General features: G+C 36.0%; 1 protein-coding gene across 22 annotated transcripts in view; it reads right to left on the bottom strand.

The window, feature by feature from the left end:
• The window catches only part of CAB39L (calcium binding protein 39 like), a 115,629-nt gene that overhangs the window by 65,795 nt on the left and 35,772 nt on the right, over nucleotides 1–14,062 (bottom strand). For 9 of the 22 annotated variants that reach the window (XM_034665145.1, XM_034665152.1, XM_034665150.1 and 6 more), the window contains one exon: nucleotides 11,307–11,505. The exons of 6 other annotated variants lie outside the window; for them this stretch is intronic. The gene's annotated coding sequence lies outside the window, so the exon portion shown is untranslated. Of the gene's footprint in view, nucleotides 1–11,306; nucleotides 11,506–12,432; nucleotides 12,533–14,062 lie in introns of all 22 variants that reach the window. 7 more of the 22 variants (XM_034665157.1, XM_034665143.1, XM_034665144.1 and 4 more) reach the window with 2 other exon arrangements.

Here is a 14,062-nt window from a genome sequence, read left to right as displayed (position 1 = left end):
TTTCATACATATAAAATTAGATATATTTTACAACAAAACTAGAATACTAAACATAGTATTTTGTAACTTCTTCCCACTTTTTCTATCTTGAATACCATTCTATGAGAATACATTTAGATCTACTACTATAATTGTACACAATATAGTATTCTATTACATAGATAACACCATGTAATTATTATATGGCAATTTCTTATAAAATTACTATATAATTTATTTTACCAATACCCTATTGATGGACATTTGGGTTAATTCTATTTTTTCTAATATTTTTCTGATTAACAATGATGCTATTAGTCAATGGAGGATATTATACAAATGTGTATACACAAACGTGCACACCAGTGGATAGCAGCACTCTACCTAGCTATTCCTGTGGCATAACCATGGCTATGGTTCTAAATCCCTAATCCTCCTAGATTCCTATTTTCCAAATCTGGTTCCCTAGAACTTCTGTCATTCTGCGAGCTACCTTATATCCTTCCAATAAATTCCTTCAGTATTTGTTGTTTGTAATCAAGAATTCCAATGGGACACATATATGTTATGAAGCAGAAATCAAAACGGTTAGTGTGAATTTTGATGATAAAACAAAAGACTTAAATTCTTGTTTTCAGAAGAAATGCTGTTTTCAACAAGGGTGCCTCAACTCCCCAGTGTGGGGAGACTAAGTGGGAGGGGAATTTGTCCTCTCTTGGAGCAAAGTTTGAAAAACAAGTTAAGAGACCCCAGTCAGCCTCTAAAGCGGATACTGAAAGTTGACAGAGCATTCAAAGATAAAGCACGTGAAGATCACATGGATTCTCAGTGGGTAGTGTCAGGTTCGAAAAAGAGAGTCAGAGGAATATTGTATCATGTACCTTTATAAAATTCAAAAATAAAATTATAAAGACACACTAGATTTTTCTTTAGTAGTTAGCCCTACACATAAATAAATGAAAGTAGAGTATATTTAAAAGCATATGTAATGTGGAAGTAGGGTGGGTGCTGAAACAATCATTAGATAGTTGGGCAGAGCCAGCAAACTGTTGCTTCTCACCTGAGTGATCTTGGGCACAGGATGTGATCCCCTTAAGGCTCTGTTCTCATCTGTAAATGGAGATGATAACATCTCCCTCTCAGGCTTGTGAGGATTAAAGGTAAGTGGAGTACCCTGCACAGGGCCTTGTATGTAAAGTACTCTATAATGTTTAGCTGCTATTATTACAGAAAGTTCTATGATATAATGAATGAATGATTTCGCCAAAGAGAAGGGCATAGTAATTGAGACATGCTATTGTTTTAATTAAGTGTCTTAGACACATCTGGCTCCTTGAATCACTTACACATTTTTTTCTTTTAAAACATATACATTTATTCTTTGAAGGTTAAATATTTAATGTTCAAATACTTAGCATTAAAAGTTTTTTCTAAAGCTAAATGCATTTGTGTAATTGTTCTATTTCTTCATGTAGTTCTACTGCACCAAGGAAAAGGTAATCAACTGTAAGAATTTCAATTAAATGCTCCCTGACATCAAAAAATAGAGTACAAATTAGAATATGGTATCATATATATGATATGACATGATTTTTGTCCATTACCTATTGCTCTGCTCAGTTCTCACTGTATCAAGCTAATTCTCAGGCTAATTCTGGTAATATTACAAATGTTTTCAGGACTCCCACGTTAACATGGCAGTTAGCCACCATTTCGTGATTTGCTGTCTCTCAACTTTTCATTTGCCTGTTGATTTGTTCATTCACTTATTCACTGGACAAACAATCTGAGTAAGTACTAAGCACAGGCACCTTGCTAAATACTTGGGACAGAGCCATGAACAAGAAAAATACAATCCTTGCTCTTTGGAGCTTATTATTAAACAGAGAAACTAAACATGTTGGGGGCAATGGAATTATATAATAGAGGGAAAAACACACAGTACAATGCCTCTCAATACAGTACTCCTTTTTTGCATTTGCTATTTTCATCTTTTAAGTGTACCTATTTACTATAATAACTATAATATAAAATCGTTTATTAATGTTTTAAAATTTCATAGGATCATTATTCTTCAATTCTGGGATCCATATTATGAGGGAAATCAAGACCTATATCTCAAACTGTGCAGTTCTAGTCCCCAATCCCCTATAAATTACGGTGAAACTCTCCTAACTGCTCTGTTCTCCTCAGACCATAACCAGCCCCACCCCACCCCCAGACTGAACACCTTCCTGCATCACCCTCAAACCCAGGGCTGCCCTTCCTACTCCCTGGGTGACGATGCCATGGTCACTTGCATGTGCATCCACCCCAATCACATCATTTACTCCACTAGTCATTTAAAAAATGAGCCAGTACTCAGTACTACCTGCTAAACAAATACAAGGTACTTAAATCCCCCTCTGGTTCTGAGTTGGTAACTGAGCCACCATGATTCAGAAATTATCAGCCTTGTCTGGGTGTCATTTGTTATATCTATAAAATGAGGGGATTCTTTTTTTAAAAAAAATTTAACTGTGTTGGGATGCCTGGGTGGCTCAGATGGTTAAGTGTCTGCCTTCAGCTCAGGTCATGATCCCAGTGTTTTGGGATCAAGCCCCACACTGGGCTCCCTGCTCAGTGGGGAGCCTGCTTCTCCCTCTGCCTCTGCCATTCCCCCTGCTTGGGCTTGCTCACTCTCTCTCTCTCAAATAAATAAAATCTTTAAAAAAATAAAATAGAAAAATAAAAATAAATTAAAAATTTAACTGTGTATTTACCTAGTCATATCATTTAACTCATATTTTTCCATTTTGTTTATGAAGGTATCAAAACAAATCTGCCAAATGTTTTGGGAAAGTCCAGATACATTATATTTATGCTAATACTATTTAGTTATCTAATTTTATTTATTGCATCCCCATGACTTATTTATTTTTTATAACTGGAACTTTGTACTTTTTGACTCCCTCACTCATTTCATCCACCCCCACCCCTACCTCTGGCAACCACCAATCTGTTCTCTGTATCTATGAGCTTGTTTTTTTTTTTTTTTCCACTTATAAGTGAGCTCATACAATATTTGTCTTTCTCTATCTGACTTACTTCACTTAGCATAATGTCCTCAAGGTCCATCCATATCGACAAATGGCAAGATTTCATTCTTTTTTATGGGTGAATAATATTTATTAGTGAATTATACATATAGAAACACATTTTCTTTATCCATTCATCTACTGATTGGCATTTGGGTTCTTTCTGTTTCTTGGTAAATAATGCTGCAATGAACATGGGGGTGCATACATCTTTTCACATTAGTATTTTTGTTTACTTCTGATAAATATCCAGAAGTAGAATTACTTGATCACAGGATCCAGTTCTATTTTTAATTTTTTTGAGGAACCTCCATTCTGTAAGAGTGGGTTTTTAAAGAAAGAGCATCACCCTTTGAAATTAGCTAGGTTATATACAGTGAGCTCCAGGTGATTCATCACTGGTCCATACCCATTCTAAATCTTTAACTCCTGCTATCTATCCATCATGGCCAAAGAGAAACTGCTTAAGGTAGAGACAAAAGGAATGGCAGAGTCCTGATAATGGTCCCTTCTAGGAATAAAAGGGTAGTAGGAGTTTTTCCATAAAGTCTACCTCAGAGTCTTCAGAATATACATTATACTTCAGCAAAGCAAGAAGCAGGGACGGGAGAAGATGCCATATGAAGTACGACAGACTGACACTAGAGGAATGCCTCTTAAGGACTGAAAACTATGTGGGCTGTGCACACCAACATGCCCCTAGCATAGCGCAGACAGTGGGCCATGCAGCAAACAAATGTCCGTGGACTGACACTGGCCCTGCTGTACTTTTCCATTTTCAAGAGTGAGTAAACAGAATAAACAACAAATAATGTAGGTTCTATTAAAAAAAAGAGAGAGAGAGCAGCCCAAGAAAGAGGAGAAACTCCCTGTGGACTTAGACAGGAAAGGTTGCTTCCAAAATTAATTCTCTGTAGGAGACAGAACAGACATAAGTGACAAAAAAAGAAAAGGACTTAAACTAAAAGCTGGCCAAGATAAAAGATCAAAAACACATACATATACACACATACACAGATAATACCCCAAATACAGCACGGTAATCCAAATCTTCATAGAGCAGAAATGACCCCATGGAAAATTGACTAAGGACAACTGAAAGGTAATAAATGAGTCATACTACATTTATTCATTCAAAAAAATATTTACTGAACACCTATAAATATGTATATTACAGAGATACGGAAAAGATAAAGTTATCCTATAAAAGCAGGTATTGTAACAATGGGGGGAGGTGGAGGAAGCCAACAAGAACAAAAAATCTAAAAAATGAAGCAGAAGCAAAAAAGGTGTAACAGCTTAAGCAGAAAAAAGATCTAAACCTAGTCACTTACAGAGCACTTCTAGTGGAGATTAATGGTGACCCCCCAAATTCGGTGTCTTGTGGTTTTTAAAAGAAACAAACATTATACTCTCAGAGCTCATTCCTACAAAATGACCTTAACAGCAACCACGGACAAAAATCAAGTTGCCTTTGAACTTCCCTAAAACTAAATGTCATCAGAACAAAGAGAAAACCTACAGAGTTCTGAAAGAGAGAGTCTATAGCCTCATAATTGAATCTCTAGCCAACACATTTATGTATGAACAGATTGTGTATGCTTACTAAAAATTTTATAAAAAGCTGAGATGGAATCAAGCCCACAAGAGTTCAACAAAATAAATGCTAAAAATCAGAAATAATTCTTGAAAGGAAGCCTTGATATTGTTGGTAGGACATGTGGGAGGGTGAGAATCTACAATTATAATTAATTCAAAGGGGAATAAAAATAAGTAAGAATTCAAGTTAAAAAGGAAACCACCCCAAAAATCTCCAAGAAAAGAAGGATGGAAATAATAGCAATAGAAGCTGGAATTAAATGAATCAGAAAAGTAAAAGAAAAAAATCTTTGGTAGCTATTAGGTCCCTGTTTCTCATGGTGATAGACCTGTCTGCTCTACTTCCCATCCCACCCTACCCAAAGGGTGGGAACATGACCCAGGCATAGCCAGAGTATTCCTTCCACTGCCCTGGCTACAGCAGTTGGCTCACAAATGAATTGTGACACCATCAAGCTAATCAAAATGCTTCAACAGGGCTTTTCCCTTAGGTATTCTAATTTAATTAAAATACATGGGGCATATAGAAGAAGAAATAGAGAACAGCACAACAAGTTCCTGTGTATTTACCACCCAGCTTCAAACACAAAAAAACAACTGAAGCAACCCCCTTGGTGCATCTCCCTGATCCCATCCCCCTCTGGCTCATACTGGTGGGAATATTACTTGGACATTAATTTAGCAATACGGATCTTCAATGTTCACAACCTCTGATTTAGTAGTAATTCTTGCTTCTGGCAATCTGTCTTAACAAAATAAACTAAAATAAGGGCTATCTTTGTAACATTTTAAAAAACATTTTAACATCTCTGAAATTTAGGTGTTTCTTACAGCTGAGGGGATTTTACCCTACTTAGCAGGTTTTTTCTTTCTTTCTTAGTGGTATACAAAGTATATGACTTACAGCCAATGGCTTCTTAGATTTTATGAAATGCAGTCTTTGGCTATGAAAATGTTTGCAAAGAATGTGAAATAAAACTGAAATGTTGTTAGAAACAGTACCCCATACTACAGAACTATTTAAAAGCAAACAAACACAAGTACATAAAACCTATGCATAGAAAAAATACTTTACAAAAGTTAATGGTGATTGTCTCTGGGTAATTGGCTTATGGATGCTAAATTGTCTTTTTCCTTCAAATTTTCTGTGTTTTTCTGAACTTTGTTTAATAGGTCATGCAAATGCTTTTATAATGGAAACACCTTCTCACAAATTATATTTTTAATGACTAAACAACTGTGTTTTAAAGTTCAAACTGTGGAATATCTGATCACCATGTCTTTTCAAAGCATTAGTCAAACAAATATGATTTCTGTTACTTTGGCTATGAAATTTCATAAAGAGTAGAACTTGGCTCAGAATCTGGAGAGAAAGCCAAAAAAAATTATTCAGCTCTGCTCCCAGGGAACTCAGGCCCTGTAGACTTTGTAGTAGATTTTGGCAGCATTCCTTTTTCTAATACACAGTAAAATATTTCATATTCCTAATTTATGTGTGAGCGTCATTAAAGATGGCCCAAAGTCAATCACTTTAGTGAGTCATCTGAATATGTTCAGTGACATAAGTGCAGAGGAGTGTTTACAGGGGAAGAGGAAAGGGGAAACTGGGAGAAAAGGTCATTTGGGACATTCAATTCCCTTGTTTTTATTCCTTAAAATATTTAAAGGAAAATAAATGTCTATCTCTAAATGGCTAATGAGTATCTCCAGGCCTTTATGTTTAACCTCCAATTGTACTGTTCAAAAATAGTTCTGATTTCAAAGGTTTCCCACAAAACTTTAAGAGAGTGAGAAATTTATCTCTGAAGCCAAGAAAAATTTCAAGATTTCCATAGGTAAAACTATAAAAAGTAACCAAACTTCTAACTCACTCTAACAAAGCCAACTCAAAAATGAGCCTTCTTTCCTTTCACATAAGCTTATTTTACAATCAATAATGAGTGAGACAGGAACATTTCCAAAATTTTCTTAGAGCTTGCTAATTTAAACTTAAGGCATAAGCACCTTCTCTTAAACTAAAAAAATTAAAATAAACTTAGTACTACATTAAAAAAAATCACAAAATTTCAGGAATCGCCATTCTTTTATCTGCATTCCAAATAGAACTCACAAATAGAAATGATACAATCAAAGTGCATCTGTGGCAGATAACTGGGCCTGTAAGATTCATTTTTAAAAAACTAATGAAATGGAGGTTACATTAGTGCATAATTTGTCAATATTCATTTAACAGTTCTCTTTAAATGGGTGCATTTGATTTAAGGTATATTTTAAAACTGAAAAGCATACCTACAGGTTCTACTGTATTTGCCATACCCAAGTAGTCACCTCTCCCCCCACTGACATCATAATTTAGAAGTGCCTTCTCAGATATAATAAATTACAAAGCATATCATTCTAGTTATACATGTTATGACACCAAATCCATTATAGAGCATATACGTCAAAGTATCATCCAGTCAATGTCTTCTATCCTTCATTGATTCTTTTAAATACATATGCTAGGGGCGCCTGGGGGGCACAGCGGTTAAGCGCATCTGCCTTCGGCTCAGGGCGTGATCCCGGCGTTATGGGATCGAACACCACATCAGGCTCCTCTGCTGTGAGCCTGCTTCTTCCTCTCTCACTCCCCCTGCATGTGTTCCCTCTCTCGCTGGCTGTCTCTTTCTCTGTCAAATAAATTTTTTAAAAAAAATTTAAAAAAAAGATTATTTTATTTGAGATAGAGTGAGAGAGAGACAGAGCACAAGCAGGGCGGAGAGGCAGAGGGAGAAGCAGACTCCCCACTGAGCAAGGAGCCCAATGTGGGACTCGATCCCAGGCCCCTGAGATCATGTCCTGAGCTGAAGGCAGACGCTTAACTGACTGAGCTACCCAGGTGCCCAATTCACTGATCATTCTTTTTCTCAGTTCAAAATGACTAAGAATGATTTTGTTTTTATAATTTTTATTAACACAGTTTGAAGGAGATCTTTACTAAAAATGGACAATTTACATAGAAATAGAAAACTCATGAGAAGTTTTAATGCATCCTCATTCATCTAGAAGCCTTGGTCAGACTTACATCGGAACAAAAACTCTTTCATAAGAAGAAAAACCCAGGGGCGCCTGGATGGCACAGCAGTTAAGCGTCTGCCTTCAGCTCAGGGTGTGATCCCGGTGTTATGGGATCGAGCTCCACATCAGGCTCCTCCACTATGAGCCTGCTTCTTCCTCTCTCACTCCCCCTGCTTGTGTTCCCTCTCTCGCTGGCTGTCTCTATCTCTGTTGAATAAATAAATTTAAAAAAAATCTTAAAAAAGAAAAAAAGAAAAGAAAAACCCATGTCCTTGGGAACTACTCCTGAATTCTAATGTATTGTAACCACTGAAATAATTTAAAAATAGAATTAGTACATTAAGTTAGGAAGACATACAACTCTTAATTTCTTTGCTGTTATAAATAATAACCTACTAGACTACTATTCCAGGAAAAACAATTAGTAACTTCATTCATTAGGTTCATAGTGATTCTGCTGACAGCTCCAGTCACTTGTCAGAGCTAAAATTTTCTACATCTATTAACTATTAGTGATTGTCAATGAGTGATACTTCTAGATTAGAATTTCACAATCTCAATTTATAGCAGAGGTCTGAAGCTAGGTCACGGTTCTCAAAAACTAGTACCTGTAATCAAAGCATCAGATCTCACTGAAATTCACAAATGGTTATTCTTCACAACAGAATTATCAAGGGAAGTGCAAAATTCACTTTTTTTTGTCTTCCCTGTAAGCCCATACATATTATACATAACAGTCATTGAATTTTGGTTAGATATTATAATTGTTATTAAAACAAGGTTTATAGTTTTCAAATAGAACAAAGGAAGTATTCCTGAATCAAATGGAAAAGGTTTTCTGTCACTAAAAATCATCTAAGATAAGTGTATTATGCATTCATTGTATTATTTATTTCATTATGTATATTTATTACATTACCGACTTTTACATTTTGTACTAGAGTACCTTAGAGAAATTTTCAGGACCAGTGTAACTAAACTTAATTTAGATAGACCTCATTTCAGTTTCCCAAACAGGCCACACTTCTTCACAGGGATCCAAGCACACTTATGCAAATACATAAAGCTGACACCTTCCTTCAGAATGTCCCACGCACTCCAGATACCAAGCTTGTAAACTGCCTTCCCTCATCACCATCCCTGCTCATTCAGGGCTGCCACCAAGTCATACCATGGTCTTCCCTTGTTCTCTTAATAGTTAGGCTGATTCTGCACTACTATTGCTCTGTTTGTGTCTCACAATTCAATCAATACTTGTCAGGCCATATCTTTCTCATAATGAAGACCACATGCCCCTAAGCCTCTTTCCTTTTTTTTGGACATCTTGGAACAATTACTCAGTTTTCATTTTTGTGAATCAAAGAAAATGTTTAGTCCTCATCTAGTAACTATTAGGTACCTACTTATGTGCCACTGGACTAGACTTAAGAAATGGGTGCTAAGCATAAAAGGAATGGCTAGAAATAGGCTGATAGCAAGGAAAATAAAAATTGTGAACTGTAACATGAGATTAGATCTCATACAGGGTGTGCAATCAACCTTGGAAGCTCTTTAAAGTACCCAGAAGTCCTGTTTATAAGCCTCCTTCCAAAAACCCATCCATCTCATTAAATTTGTTTTTCTTCAAACATTCATATCTAGGATAAATAAAAATGTTTTATTCAACACAATTGTTTTTAAATTTAGTTTTATGAGTAGAATTGATTTCCTACTATTTTTCAGGGTGGCAATGGTTTTTCTTTCTTTTTTTTTTTCTTTTTTTTTTTCAAGACCCTACCTATTTAACAGAGAGAGAGAGCACAAGCAGGGGGAGTGGCAGGCAGAGGGAGAGGAAGAAGCAGACTCCCCCGCAGAGCAGGGAGCCCAATGTGGGGCTCAATTCCAGGACCCTGGGATCACGACCTGAGCCAAAGGCAGTCGCTTAACCGACTGAGCCACCCAGGTGCCCCAGCAATGGTTTTTCTATAGTGTGACTAAAATATATTCTTAGACCATAATAAAAGTCAAACAATCATTTGTTAAATTATTTTCCGGGGAAGATGGGTCCTAAATCCCAACAACCCACTCACAATAAACTTCTGAATTACAAAACATTTGTAAACTGGGAATGACTTGTTCTTTACTGTCATATTTACATTCCTATGGGCTTAAGAAATGATGCCACCACGAAGTTAATACCAATGACTTAACAGTTAAAAATTTAAAAATTATTCTGACAACTGTGAGGCTCTGTGCAAATCTTCCATTAGTCTAAGACCGAGTATGGGAACTTCTGTAAAGAAGAAAAGTTGGTTTGTGATATTATCTTTATTTTATTTACTTCTGACTTTAAGTGCAAGATACTGGTCTGGAAAAGGTTTCCCAAAACCAGCTGAGTTTCTTCTTATACATAGGTGAAAGGCGTGAAAAAAAATAAAAAATAAAACCACCCACAAAACAAAACCTGTTCTACAGGCTTCTGTACACATAGAGGAAATACAGCCATTTTATATATTATGTCTAGGGGATAAACCCTTTCGATATGTTTACTGACACTCTATTGAAGTTTTCATTTCAGCTAAGCTGTTCCGCCTTAAAGGACTCACTCGAATCACTAACTAAGGACATATTTTTTGATGCTGGCAGAGAGTAAATTAGAAACTTTGCTTAGAATGGTGCATCTCTATGCAATGACTCAGTTTAGCAGCTAACAATATATATTTCCTTCCTCCACAGAGGAATGATTACGTGTCTTCCACTGATGCCTTTAAAAAGACATAAAAAATTAGTATACAATGTCCTATGTTAAAGTTCTACAAATGAAGTTTCTCTTGGAATGTGAATACATATTTTACTAGTTTATTTTTCTTTTCTCTGCTGTACTGCTTGCATACATATATGCATCTGGCTATAACAGTTCTTCAGCAGAACAACAATGTTAAATGAGAGCCTGGTATCAGTGATAAGAACAAAATAACTGTTCGAATCTTTAATTTGAAATCCATGTACATTTATTTTGTGTCAAATGGTAAATTTGATATGTAAACTATCTAATTTTTATATTCATTACAGAACTTTGAAAAAATCGTGTCACATATTGGATCTAACAGAAGCATTCAACATTTAAATTATATGTCCTTTTAATTAATGGTATCATTAACACTTCTATTTGAATTATGGGAGAAGGGTGTAACTTATAATAATTTAGAATACCAAATGTCACAATGATTATTTTAAATTTACTGATAATAGAAAGAAATAACTTTTGAATTTTCATGCAGTTGAAAAGGAAACATGAAAAATGGTATACTGCCACTATTTTATTTTTGGAAACTCTTTGAAGTAAAAACCCATTTCCAAAATAAGATATTCCATGGACACAGAATAGTTGGTAATGGTTCAAGTGCCTTAGGCAACAGAGAAGTATTGTTTTGTAGTTGTTGTTTTTTTAAACCTCTCCTAGTAACAGCAGTTCATCATGCACAAAGAAACAAGGTAACTACATGATTTAAAATGAATATATAAGCAATAACTGTAAAACCTAAGTGAAAACTGAAGTTTACCATATTAATTCCATTTCTATGAACTGGTATAGATAACCTGGCTGATACTCACCAAATGTTATAGAAATGTCCAGGCTTGTCTAAGCAACAAAAAGTAGACACATGGTGAGGTGCTGAAGACAGCTCTCTCGTGGGCTCAAAGCACCTTACATGAAGTAGCTTTATCTTCCATTTAATAGAGGGTGCCTCCAGTTACCAAAAGCGCTGCACAGAGAAGAGTTTCCACAATGCCGTCTTGACTTTCTCTCTCTCTTTGAAGAGTAACAGTTACCACCGGAAAACATTAGCAGAAAATGATCACTTGAACACTCGCACAGGGCAGCTGTAAATTTCCACTCTCTTTGCTTGCTCTCAGATTCCAAGCCTTGCTTGTCTCTTTATCTGTCACAGGCAGTTCTGTTTCTGGTCAGACCAGCTTGCTTCTGCCTTCTCCTCTCCCTCTCAAACGCACTCTTTTAGATACATACCACACAGTAACAGCTCCCTCTTTTTCTTCCTCCCTCCCAATGGTGCCGTCACAAGAATGTGTGTAAAGCAATTAAGCTGAGGCAAAATTAAATCTTGCTCCCTGCCACCCAAAACAGCCTAGGGATAAACAAAATATTTTTCTCACTGCATTTTTTTCCCCTCTAAGTCCTATAGTAGCTCGTGTATGGAGTTTTGTCCACAGATTAAAATGGCCTGACAGTGCTGTTTAAAAATGTAAATAAAAGTTTCTAACAAAGGTGTGTTGATAGTGATAATAACAGCTTCATTTGCTAATATGTAGCAAGGAAATACTCAAGTATCATGAATTTAATCTTCAGATTTTAAAAAGCAAGGAAAATTATAAAAGTAGAGTATTTATAATTTAATTTTAAGTGTGTGAAAGTTTAACGTATTTTAAAATACGGCATATTTTGAAACTTGGATCCAACATTTGCAGTTATAAAAGGGAAAATTACAAAGAACACAGAAAAATACTGACACCAAAAATATTAAGTAGAACAGCTAATTCTATTTATGTGCAAACCAAATATAATTACTTTGTTTAGAAGTCCCCTTCCCTCCACATACACAAACACAAACATTGGGTTAGGATGCATAATATCTTTTCAGTGAGAATTTAAAAGGCTTAAGCGTATTTAAAAAACACATTTTTTTCATTATAACACATGTATAATTATAAAGTAAAATACCTTAAAATTATGGATCTCTGCAAAATTTGAGAATGAGGAATTAGGTAGAAAGCTGAGTGGGATGGTTGGTGACAGGCTTAGATGGCATTTGTAGGATTCTCTGGAATTAGGAGGAAATGTACTCAGCTTGGAATATATGCTGACCCTGTGAGACTGCTAGTCAGATCCTGCTTTATTTAGAGTTTTCTGTTCCAGTCCCAGAGCCTCAAAGACTTTCAGGTTCTGTCTCCCACAAAAGTTTCCAATCAAAAGTCTCAGGCTCTTCTGATGACAGATCTCTCAATTACAGAACTGACAGTAGTTAGTAGACCTATTATGTTTTAATCTTATTCTCTGCAGAACTAAAGCATCTCTAAGAATATAAGCTCAAATAAAGTGCAAGGCAAAAATCTATAAATAGTTGGTTATTACCCTTAAGAAAAACAAGCAAATAAATAAAGCTTGGCTTTATTTCTTAATCTATATATCATGTGTTTAATATATATTCCCTAATATACACATATATTTATTTAAAATATGTACTTCTTAAGGTGGGTCATTTAAAGTGACTTTTATTTGTTTATTTTTAAAGGTTTTATTTATTTACTGAGAGAGAGAAGGAGGGAGAGAGAGAAATCATGAGGTGGGGGAGAGGGGCAGAGGGAATCTCAAGTGGAATCTCAAACAGACTCCGTACCGCACCCAGAACCCAGAGCTGGGAGCCAGATGAGGGGCTCGATCTCACAATCCGAGATCATGATCTGAGCCCAAATCATGAATCAGATGCTTAACCGACTAAGCCACCCAGGCACCCCTAAAGTAGACTTTTAAAACTTAAATATATCATGAGGTAATTTGGTTCTTAACACCTAAGAAATAGGCACCAAAGAAGACTAGAAATTAGTCTGCCAATTATTCCTTTAATTTGTAGTTTTGTAAAACTTAAGAGTTTTATTTCCTACTTAAAAAAAAACCTTAAATGGGTATTATCTTAAATCACCAGGGGGTGATTAGTAGTAAGTGACTTGTATCTTCCTGAGTCAAGATTATATTCAAAGAGTTCTAGTATACCTGAAGAAACTCATAATTAGTTAAGGACAGTGCTTAGAACAACTATAAGGTTAATTTTTTTTAGTCATTTTAACAGTGGGAGACGTTACATCAATCTATGATTCTCTCTTTTTTTTTTTTTAAAGATTTTATTTATTTATTCGACAGAGATAGAGACAGCCAGCAAGAGAGAGAACACAAGCAGGGGGAGTGGGAGAGGAAGAAGCTGGCTCATAGCGGAGGAGCCTGATGTGGGGCTCCATCCCATAACGCAGGGACCACGCCCTGAGCCAAAGGCAGACGCTTACACCGCTGTGCCACCCAGGCGCCCCAATCAATCTATGATTCTAAGGCACAAAATAAACACAAGGTATTCAAAATATACACTAAGACTGACTACACATGACTGTATGTGTTTATATTGGATTTCTACCAAACACCATTTTTTTTAAAGATTTTATTTATTTATGTGACAGAGAGACAGCCAGCGAGAGAAGGAACACAGCAGGGGAGTGGGAGAGGAAGAAGCAGGCTCCCAGCGGAGAAGCCCAATGTGGGACTCGATCTGGGAATGCCAGGATCACGCCCTGAGCCGAAGGCA

The sequence above is a fragment of the Ailuropoda melanoleuca genome, chromosome 7 (genome assembly GCF_002007445.2).
Source record: "Ailuropoda melanoleuca isolate Jingjing chromosome 7, ASM200744v2, whole genome shotgun sequence".
In the NCBI taxonomy this organism is placed as follows: domain Eukaryota; kingdom Metazoa; phylum Chordata; class Mammalia; order Carnivora; family Ursidae; genus Ailuropoda; species Ailuropoda melanoleuca.
Note: the sequence above shows the minus strand (reverse complement) of the source record. Positions and strands in the feature narration are given on the sequence as shown.